Source organism: Megalobrama amblycephala, linkage group LG5 (assembly GCF_018812025.1).
Source record: "Megalobrama amblycephala isolate DHTTF-2021 linkage group LG5, ASM1881202v1, whole genome shotgun sequence".
NCBI classification, from domain to species: domain Eukaryota; kingdom Metazoa; phylum Chordata; class Actinopteri; order Cypriniformes; family Xenocyprididae; genus Megalobrama; species Megalobrama amblycephala.
The window spans coordinates 19,002,934-19,014,805 of NC_063048.1; the positions used below are offsets into that span (position 1 = coordinate 19,002,934).

At 36.6% G+C, this 11,872-nt stretch overlaps 1 pseudogene; it reads right to left on the minus strand.

The window, feature by feature from the left end:
- Positions 1 to 834: 834 nt before the first annotated feature.
- LOC125268157 lies at positions 835 to 11,151 on the minus strand (annotated as a pseudogene).
- Between the last annotated feature and the right edge of the window lie 721 nt (positions 11,152 to 11,872).

An 11,872-nucleotide genomic window follows, 5' to 3' on the forward strand; every position in this document is an offset into this window, starting at 1 on the left:
TATCAAACATGTGAAGTTTGGAGAAGATCAGACATTGTATGCCTGAGTTACAACAACTTCCTTTTTCGTGGTGCACTTAGCCAAGTGTTGCATGATTTAATGTGTTAAATGATTTAACGTGTTGATTTAACAAACATGTTTGGTACTTCATGGCATATTTAAATGTGTTTCTGGGAGTGAATTACAGTGCAAAACATGCCATTTCCCGTTACCAACTGGTTGCACTATGACTAACTAAATATTGGCATATAGATGTCTTTAGGCCAGGACTCTAAGTTTGGGGCAGATCGGACATTCAAATGAAACATTCAAACACCCTTCAAACAAAAACTCAAGATCTTCGCAATTTAACATTGCTAAGGCTTTAAGATTAGCCTGACCATATATAATGTGGTTCTGGTTACATCTCTATGAGGAGTTAATCACAGAATAAAATAATTTCATGTTGCTCACAGATGGCGCTATGACTGTAACTGAATATTGGCCAGGACTCTTATCACACTTTTATCACACATGTGAAGTTTGGGGGAAGATCGGACATTGTATACCTGAGTTACAACAACTTCCTGTTTCATGGCGAAACTATGTCAGGCCATCATGGACACAGTCTTTGGCAAAAACTCAAGATCTTCACAATTTAATGTCGTAAAGACCTTTAGATTAGACTGACTGAATATGATATTGACCTGATTAAAGCTCTGGTAGGAGTTTGTTAAAGTACAATGTGTGGAAATGGTAAAAACATTCAAAATATCTTACTTCCTGTTGGGTTTTCAGATTTTGCACCCAGGGACTTTTTTTGTAGGTATTGCGCTGTTACATGTGTCTACCGAATTTCATACTTGTACGTGAAACGTAGCGCGAATGGTGATTAATTGAATTTTTTTAGGCGGTGCTATCGAGCCATTTTGCCACACCTAATTCAGGTGATCAGGTTCTGATCTCCGTCTCCAGCTCTGCTGCAGTGCATCCTGGTCCAGCTTATTCAGACTCTGGGAGCACAAACGCAGGTTTCGGATGTGATCTGACAGACTGTCCAAACAAACATCACCCAGAGGGCCTGACACCTGACACCCTGTTGTGAAGAATGAACTTTAAATGTTAGAGGACACACACTGTAAAATACACAAGCAACATTCACAAACTACAGCAATCATTTTAAGTTTGTTTAGATCAGGGGTCGGCAACCTTTTTGTCATGTTTTTGTCAGTTTTTTTGCCATTTTTAAGTCCAAGTTCATGAGTTTTAACTGATCAGTTTTGTTAAAACTGTTCTATTTACACTTGGCAACATAACAGTCTCTGCAAAACAAATACAAATCAAATTTTTACGTAGCTATATGCAAATTCAACGGAGTTCACGTCATTGAAAGCAAGATATACTGTATGACCTCATTTTATCATCAGCTAATTTTAAGATCAAAGACTGCAATTGGAGAGACAGCGGTATCTGCACTGTTAAGATCATGTCTGAAATGTATAGCATTAACCATGTACAGCAGAACAAGCTGTAAGCTGTCAGTCAGCAACTTGTGTGCATGTGATGGTTTATCAGAGCTGAGCTCTTTCATTGACTTGTGCAATTTAATTCTCACACTAATAGGATTTATAACTCCTAACTTAATAAAACAAGTTACTATGATGAATGATTATCTCAAAATGTAGATCTGTATGCATGTTTGTGGTTCTCTGTCTGAATAAAATATTTATAACACCTCTCTCGCTTTTGTTCAAGTGCCAGTGATTACACCTCCGAGTGTTGGAAGCCGACCCCTGGTGTTAGTGACACATTCAACACATTGTCAGTAAACCTACTACAGGGACACTACCCTTATCACTGTTTTGGGGTTTGAACCTAAACCCTTTTAGTTATCAGCCCAGATCATTAACCACTAAACCACTGGCAGTATCCAAAAGCAAAATATACAATAAAAGGACAATTTATGCCTCTGAGCAGACGAGATGCTGGCAAACAATACTGAATATCACTAAAATGCACCTGGGGAATAGAAAATACCTTGAAGGTTGAGATGGGTCAAAGTTTGCTGGGCTTCCATGAGGGCGTTAAGGAGACTTTGAAGACCGACTGTGGTCACTGAAGGGTTTGCAGACAGGTCCAAAGACACCAGGGAAGGACAAACAGGAAGACACCTAAAAAGAACCAATGATTATTGTTGAGAATTTATTATAAATATGTATATACAATAATAATTATTATTGTACAGTCTGTATGTGTGAAAAAGGGCTATTATTAGCATTGTTAAAAACGGTTGAGCTGCTTCGTATGGACCAGAAGTCAGTACCTGTGTCAGGAGTTTAGTAAGGATCTCCATGGCAGGCTGGTCGGATGGACCTCTACAGACTGCAGAAAGCTGAAGGTGCGTGAGACACTGCATCGGTAAAGTCTTCAACACAAGCTCAAAACCAGTGGAGCCCAGTGCATTATGGGAAAGGCACACCGACCGCATATTCCCGGTGCCTGGAGAGCACAATATATTACAGAAACAACATAAATCTACCTTGGTTTTAATTGGTTGTCAAACCACTTCAGATCAGATGTAGCTCAGATATGACAGTGCACTTACTGGCCATGGCATTGGCTAATAGGAGACGGTGTTGCTGGAGGAAACGTGCAGAGAGTCCACAGGCTTGCAGGGACAGAGAGGAGAGCAGGGGACAAGCGGACAGAAGACTTGCTAGTGCTTGTGTCCAGCCATCACCCAGTAGACTGGGTAAACCCGGCGATTTGATTTCACCCGGCAACTCAGTCTGGAAACCCGTACATTCATTTCTGCTGCATCTCTTACACTTTTGCGGGAACCAATCACAGACTGGCTTACACCTTGCTCACTATTGGTGGGTACAGAGCTTCTTTCTATGGCTCTGGGCGGGTATAACACGATGACGTCTCTCGCACAACCGTCAATCCAATTCCTTTTAACCTCTCAACGATGCTAAATGACTTCTTTAGTTTAGCAAACAAATCGCTCGACTGGGTGTAAATACCACTCACTTTCATGTTTTTTTTGCACAACCTGCGAAAAACGCTCAATGCCATTGCTGCTTCTGCAAACCGCTGATCCATGCTACAAACTAAACCCGTCTGGAGTTTTCGCATCGCTCTGCAAAAGTACGTCACCCGGATCGTTGATCTGATTGGTTGAAGGACTGTCCAATTGCGTGAATAATGCTCGTCGATCACGCCTCTTGTGCAGTAGAAAATACATAGCAAACTCCCCAGACCAATGTTCAATTTTAAATTGAGCTTGGTCTGGTGATAGCCAGACAAATCACCCAGAGGATTCACGCTTAAATTCAACTCCTCTAGGCACTACAGAGACAAAAAAATGTGAACAGAAAAGGAGAGTGTTACGTTCTCCCTTTTCTATCCCCGGTAAATAGGGGTAGAACGAACAAATAAAAGTGGAGAGACTTGGAGGATCTCTTACTCTTCACTCCCAGAGTCACAATTGAAAAAAACACTAAATGCTGGGTTGCAGTTTAAGTGGCATGTTTGCCTTTTATTTTGTAATGCAGGAGTATGAAATAAAGAATAATCATGAAGAAGTGTTTCAAACAAAATAAGAGAAAACAAACAAACCATTACCTCAGGTGGAGGACCCATATAAAAGAAAAAGAATTAAACCTCTACCTAAAAGGAATTAATACTAAATTACCTGTCACCAAAAGAAAACAACAAAACAACAATTAACTTCCCTCCCTCCTTAACTAAACCATAACCAGGAGAAAAGATATAGGAATCCTCCACCCTACTTTACCCATAAATATATATAAAAAATTATCCACTCAAAACACATAATATAATACAACCCAACTCAACAAAGAACAACAGAAGCGCGACCAGCGCTACCGTCTGGGACTGAAGAGTAAACAAATCCTCACACGCCGCGTTGTCTCTCTCCTTCATCACTGCGCTCTCTGCAGTTTTATACGATGGTAAACAGGAAATACACCAATCAATGTGCACACAGCTCTCACATGACTAATGAAGCACAGGTGGTAACCCTCAACCTGTTAATAGCGCAGAGAGAGAAACAGAGAGAAAAAACAAAGGAAAAAAACACCACAAGATACACAAATGCAAACAACAGTTCAAATAATAAATAAATTACGTCCTTGGACGTAACAAGAGTGAAAATGAATATAAAAATAATTAAGAGAAAATTATGAAAACTCAAAACTCTGTTATCAATGTATGTATCAATACTTTACACTTTAATTCAATAGTCCACTTTAGACATTCTACAAACTATAAGTAACTTTGCAACTACCTCATTAATTTTAAACTGCATGTCAATTTTCATTAAAGTATTAGTAGACTGTTAGGTTAGGGTTAGTAGAATAAAGACATGTAGCTGAAAAGTCAGAAGAAAGTCTGTTGGAGAATGTCCAAAATGGATTATTGGAATAAAGTGTTACCATATAAATTTTACAACCATCTGAAACCATCACTGTACAATGGTACCACCACAGCATTCTTGAAGTTGTCTGTAATCTGTCGCAATAAAATTAATGAAGTGTGAATTTCACATTTCTGTTCTTTTAGACTTCACCAACACTTCCCACGTAAAACCACAAAACCAAAAAAGGGAAGCAAGACTTTTTCAACCCACCACATCCTGACAAGACATAGTTATCTGATATTCATTCTTTATACGTGCTACATAAGCTGCAGGTTTCATGTGGCCACACCCTCACTGCTGTACTGCCTTAAACTTGCTGGGGTGATTGTAGATTTATTTAGATCAAAACTAAGATAAGCGGTTTGTTTCTAACTCAGCAACTTGCTTCAGAAAGTCTCCAGCAGGGTTCTGTTCAATGACCGTTCCAGCTGTATGATATGACTGGATAAGGCTTCATAATTGATGATTTTTTGCAACATTGATACTGTTACAACTGAACTGAATCTACATCGATTGTGACTCAATGTGACTAACGACACTATTGTCTTCTGCAGAGCTGCTTTACAGCTGAATTAGGCCCAAGCACCGATGGGGTGAGAACTATTGTAATTTGAAATGAAATTTCATAATTGTTACTGCACACAGTTATTGAACTGAATCAACAGTGTACTGACTTGAGCTGAATCATGACACTGTTGATTTTCCAGAGCTTCTTTACAGCAGAATTTGAACTTGTCGCATATTTGATTAAGTTTGCAATTGCATCATTTAAAATAATTTTCCTGTTTACTACTATGAAACAATCGGTATTTCATAAAGCTTTGCGTGTCTTGACTTAAAGGGGGGATATCACACACAGTTTCTGCCAATCTCATGTTAATCTTAAGTACCTACAGAGTAGTAGTGAATCCTTCATATCTCCAAAAAGTCTTTAGTTTTATCATATTTATAGAAGATACATACGCTGTACCAAGTCTTTCTGAAAACAGCTGAACGCCTGGAGGCGTGCCGTGTGAGCGGAGCTAAAGAGTGACGAGCACACGCAGCTTTTGTGTAGCGATAGTCTGCGAGCTATCAATGGTCAGCTAAACAAATGTATTTAAACACACACAATACACCATCACATTATCCCTGGATAACATTTGAATCACTATAATGAATATAGCGTATAGTGAATGATGAATATTGAATTTATGAATTCACTATACGTTCGTGTTGTTTACATTATATGCACTTAGGCGCCTATTGCCAACAAAACAGACATTTGAAGCAGTTTTACTCGCCACCTGCGGTTCGGACTCATGACCGAGATCATTATCGCTTTGAGCTCTCCATCTTTCAGTTTCAAACGATCTGTAAATCCAGCGTGGAACTGGGCCTTGTTTATGAAACCATAAGCGCCGAACCTGAGGGCTTGAGCAGCCACAGATAAACACGAGATATTCTGCATTCATTTAACCAATAAAAAAGTGATTGCAACTATTAGTTTCTATGGTTATTTTAATAACAAATATCGAGAGCACATCAATGTAATGCATGAGCACAAAACTCTCAGCTCCACTTAACGCTGGGTTCTTTGGGAAACAGGGTTATCTTTCCCTCACAATCAAAAACACACTTCTTTGGTGACATTGTTGATTTTATGAAGTCCTGTGACCTGTGCAGCAGTGCTGACGACTTCCGTAAAAACGAAATAACGAGCTGTAAATAAGTCTGAATACATGAAATAGCATTATACCCCCTTTAAGGACTTTTATAGTTGTATAAAGATCACACAATGAATATTTTTTTCAGCTAACGAAACGCCTTCCCTCAACTGACTATACAAATCAATAACAGAATTTTTTTTTCCAATGATGTAATTATTTTATGATGTAATGATTTTACCAGGCCTGGAAATAACACTTTTGAAATTTAGGCATTTATGCATTTGGCAGACGTTTTTATCCAAATTGAAATATATTGCATTCAAGGTACACATTTTATCTGTTCATGCTTTCCCTTCAAACCCATCAAACCCATCAAACCCATGACCTAGCACCATGCTCAATGCTAATACATAAAACTGCATAATGAAACTGCATAATGGGCAAAATTTCATCATGAAAAAATATATATATGCTCAGGGAACTGTTGAATATGGATAAATACATTTTAATGATGTCTTAATTTAATATTGTAATGAACCATGAACATGTTGTTCTCTCTGAATGACAGGACTGGTGACTAACTAGACCAGATGTCACTCACCCCCTCCAACACTTCAGTGCACCATCATATAGTTTGTGTGAAAACACTCCACTCTCACTCATCACATTATATATGATAAAGCATCACGTGGGATGTCAAAGTGCAATTCATTTTCATTCAGTTCAAATTTATGTACATTATTCTTAATTTTCCTGGTTAAATAAACATTACATAAAAAGAGAGAGCAAAAACAATTCTATTTTGTATTTTTTGCAATAGCTATGTAATGATCTGTTTATTAAAATCAAGTATAAATTTAATCAAGTTAGTGTTTTTACGCATTTTTACATTCCAAAATAACTAAAAGCAGTAACAACTTGAACAACATATATTATTTGTGAACTAATGTTCAGCTTTTCTTTTTAACAGTCAACTGGATATGAAAAGCAGTTTGCCCAAATATGAAAATTTTTTGAGACCAGTGATCTCCAGTGATCTGATTGGCTGATATATCCTGAGTCTGGGCATAGTGGCAGCAGCAGACATTATTTCTGGAAGGAGGTCATTGTTCAGATGGTTGGCAGTGATGCGCAGCTCCGTGAGACACCTCACACAGCAGGGACACACGCCGGTTCTCCTCTGAAACACACATAACATGAAAAAAATGAGACAAGCATGTTTTGTAATAAAAAAGATCCCAGATTTCTTTATGACTGAAAAGAAGTTTAATAAAACAGAGTCGCTCACCCATGCCCAGACTCTGACAGGCTTTTCTGTAGCGCTCAGGGAGTGGAGGAAGATCCCATGTGTCATGATCATGAGTTGGAGTGCCCTGTTTAGCCACCAGAGTGCACTCCAACATGGACTTATGTTCACCTTTGACTACATCACCCATAATTCACCTCCTGGACTCATTATCATCAATTCATTGCACTCAGCTGTTTTGTGTTTGTTCATTAGTGTCTGTCTATTTATACTCTGTTGTTTTTACTTTTGTTTGTTGGTTCGTTCTGTCACGGAATGCACAGACACAAGATGTTAAGATCCAAGCGCAGCATTTATTATAGGGAAATCCAAGGTCGTAAATCCAAAAACAGGCAAGGGTCAAACTCCACGTAAACAGTCCACAAAAACAAAAAGCCAGGAATACAAAAGTGCACGTGACAAAAACAACGAACCAACAAACAAAAGTAAAAACAACTGAGTATAAATAGACAGACACTAATGAACAAACACAAAACAGCTGAGTGCAATGAAATGAGGATAATGAGTCCAGGAGGTGAATTATGGGTGATGTAGTCAAAGGTGAACAAAAATCCATGTTGGAGTGCCCTCTGGTGGCTAAACAGGGCACTCCAACTCATGATCATGACACCATGAACACACTTCAGCAAGAACCTGCAGCAGGAAGATTGACATAAAAATTAAAAAAATAAAGGTTTTTGGTGGAAATTAACAAACTTTTAGCCTGTTTGCCACCCAAAGCTACTGTATGGAGTCAAAAGACTAGTATAGCACTCTAGTTGTATGGACTACTTTTATGGACTTTTATTATTTTATTTTATTTTATTTTATTTTATTTTATTTATTATTTTATTTTGGATCTTGGCACACTTTTTTTCAAGGTGAAAATCAGCCTGGACAATATTGTTAAAACCATAGAACAATAAAAAAGAAGAAGAAGAAAAAAGAAGAAGCCAAGCCCTTACACACTTCAGACACACCCAGTAATATTTATAATGCATTACTGAGACTTTAGTCTTTTGTTATTAATATGACGGTGCAACTTCTCTACTAGACTAAATCATATGTTATGAATAATATTATCTTTTGGTTTTGTGTCAATGAAGTTTCAAATAATTATGAAAACCAAATTTAAAACATTAAAATTACTAGACTATATAATCATGATTTTGGTATGGAATCTTGTTTCCGCCATGGAATAAAAAAATAAAAAAATATTTATATCTCATAATTTTATAATTTTAGGTATAAAGTTTATACCTCTCAATTCTGAGAAAAAAAAAGTTACTCAGAATTGCAACTTTATTTCTCACAATTGTGACTTTATATATCACAATTCTGATTTTTTTTCTCATAATTGCGACATATAAACTCACAATTGCGAATAATGAAGTCTGAATTGCAAAATATAAACTTGCAATTCTAAGAAAAAAAAGTCAGAATAGCGAGTTAAAAAAAGAAATGACCTTTTTTATTTTTTATATCCTGACAACAAGCTTCCATAATTTGGTCATAAATAGTTTTTTGTTTTATTGTGACATGGTGATCAGGACCTCAAAATGAAAATGTTGTTCTAAAAATGTGGTAAGAAAGAAACTACAGAATAGTGAGAGACATGAAACCAATTAATAATGTGCAATAAAACAGTTTAGTGTAATTCATATCAGTATTATATTATATTATATTATATTATATTATATTATATTATATTATATTATATTATATTATATTATATTATATTATATATATATTATATTATATTATATTATATATATATATTATATTATTTGATACCACCCACATGAAAAAAAATGTAGTTTATTATTATTAGTTTATTATTAATTTATTTTCCTGGTGATTCTTTTGCTCTGAGCTGTGACAGTATAATTGTTTTGCAACAATCTCTCTATAAACTTTATTTTTAAAAAAAAAAACACTGTAAAAAATTATGCAAAAGCAAAACAATACATAGAAGTTTTCACGTGACCTCTGACCTCTTCATTGGTGTGCAGTACGGCCAGCAGTGGATCTGTGGGTAAGAGCAGAGCGCCCTCTTTCTGCAGGGACAGACGTAGCAGTAATCCACACATCTGATAGTAGTGCTGAGCAGGGGTTTTGACTAGTTGTAGAATTTATAATAGATAATCTGTTAAAGGTATAGATTTCTCACTAAAGATTTATATTACAGCTGTGGCATGTTGTAGCTATAGTTTCTGTGTTGCTATTTTTCATAACAAATGCTATAAAAAGAAAGTACAAATGGTCTTACCTGTAATTATATCCTTATTGTAACAAATGCAGTTAACAATTACAAGAACTGTTACATTTAAGGCCGAGTACAAGTTAGAAAGAGCTTTAAAAACAAACTTGCACTGTTAGAATGTTACAGATTGACACTTAGCAACAGACAACCATTTGCGCACTCATATTTGGACAGTCACAGAAACACTGCACATTGTATATAAACAGTAAATTCAGCATTTGAGAGGAAAAAAGCCAAATGGCGACAGAAAACGTGACAATTTGAGTGACATTTTTACCTCTAAAGTCTGAAAAGTCAGTATAAACTCAATAGTACAGTTGGCATGGATGCCGAGGATGCGCATTGCTAGAGCTATGTAAACAGGTCACGTGCTGCATTTACCCAATCAATGACACTGACATGACAAATATGCAAAAATGAATGATATCCCAGGGTTTTGGAATGTACAATGTGAAACGTCAGCTTTTGAATGCCCAAGATTAATTATAAGCAGTGTGAAACGTGAAGCAAGATAACCCAGGATTCCATTTACCCAGGGTTTAGAATCACCCAGGGTTAACTATTTCAATCGGAAAAGCCGTAATGAGTAATTTTATGTAGAAAGTTTTTTTTTTTTTTGCCACTTTTAATGCCACTTGCTAAATTAAACATGCAAAGTAATGAGGGTCATGATGGGACTCTGTGACCTGCTGACCTCTCTCCTGCCCAGCATCACCATCCCGGGCAGTTGATTCATCTTGACCTGCCGAGACTGAGCAGGACTTCTTAGTGCCCCTTCTTCAGAGATAGAGAAAATGAGAAAAATCCAAGAGAGTGAGCTGACCTTTATCTCAAAATAATTGCCAACATGGTGATCAGGACCCCAAAATTAATCAATAAAATTGTGATAAAAAAGACAGGTAAGACAGGTGATGAAATAATTTATCATCATTAATATCAGTATATTTATATTATTATTATAATTATTATTATTATATAAAAATCATACAAAATATATATATATATATATATATATATATATATATGTATGATTTTTATTTTATATATTATATATATATATTATATATTAGAATAACATTATAGGAATATTAGGATAACATTAGGGGAATGTTAGAATAACCTTATTGTATGATTTTTATTTTATATATATTATATATTAGAATAACGTTAAAGGAATATTAGAATAACATTAGGGGAACGTTAGAATAACCTTAAGGGAATGTTAGAATTACATTAGAATTACATTATAGGAACATTAAAATAACATTAGGGGAATGTTAGAATTACGTTCCTCCTGACCCACTCACCTGCACTTAGTCAGCCATCACCACACCTGCCACAGCCAATCTACTAATTACATGGATTCCCTGCATCTGCACATTATCAGCATCATTAAAGACTCACTTCTCCTGCACACCATTGTCTGGTCTCGTGTACCACTATGTCCTGACGAACACTACAGACCTGTTACCTGCTACTCACCTGTGTACCTACCTGCCTCCGAGAATCCTGTGTCCAAGAATTCAGTCATCTGCTCCTTGCCCTCTGTGTGCCCGTCCAGCCTGTCCGTGTTTCACTTGCCAAAGATATCAAAGTTACTCATTCAGCTAGTTACCATGATTAGTTCTCATCTGTTGTTTCTTAGCCCTCGTTTCCCTGTGTATTTATACCCGTGTCTCGGTTGTGTTTTTTTCGGTCCTTGTTTTGCTGTGACTGTTTCTGATATGAGTGTCTAGTTATGAGTTCCCATGTTGCTGCTCTTCTGCCTTTGTGGATTGTGTTCCTGACTTATTCATGTGGATTATACTTTTGAGCTCGGATTGAACCATCTGTGTTTGTATTTCTAATAAAGTAGTGCTTGCATGTGGATTCTCTCTCTGCTTTGTCTCTGCCCTGATGTTACAATGAGTAACTTTACAAGTATACATGTCAACTTATTCTACTCACCCTATTCTACTAACGCTACCCCTACCCATAACAGTATACTAATACTCAACTGAAACTCTAATGAGAGTTAGTTGACATGTAGCGAAAGCATAACTTAAAGTCAACAGAATGTCTAAAGGGGACCCTTGCAATAAAGTGAAACCTTATTTTTATTTTTTTGGGGGGGGTTCTGGAAACCCTGCCATTGATCATTACATGCAGTATACTATGGTGGTTGAATTTCACTTAATGTGAAGTTTATACCAAAGTGAATATGGTGTACATAATATAAGTATGCTGATTTCAACACAGGTACCAGTCAGTAG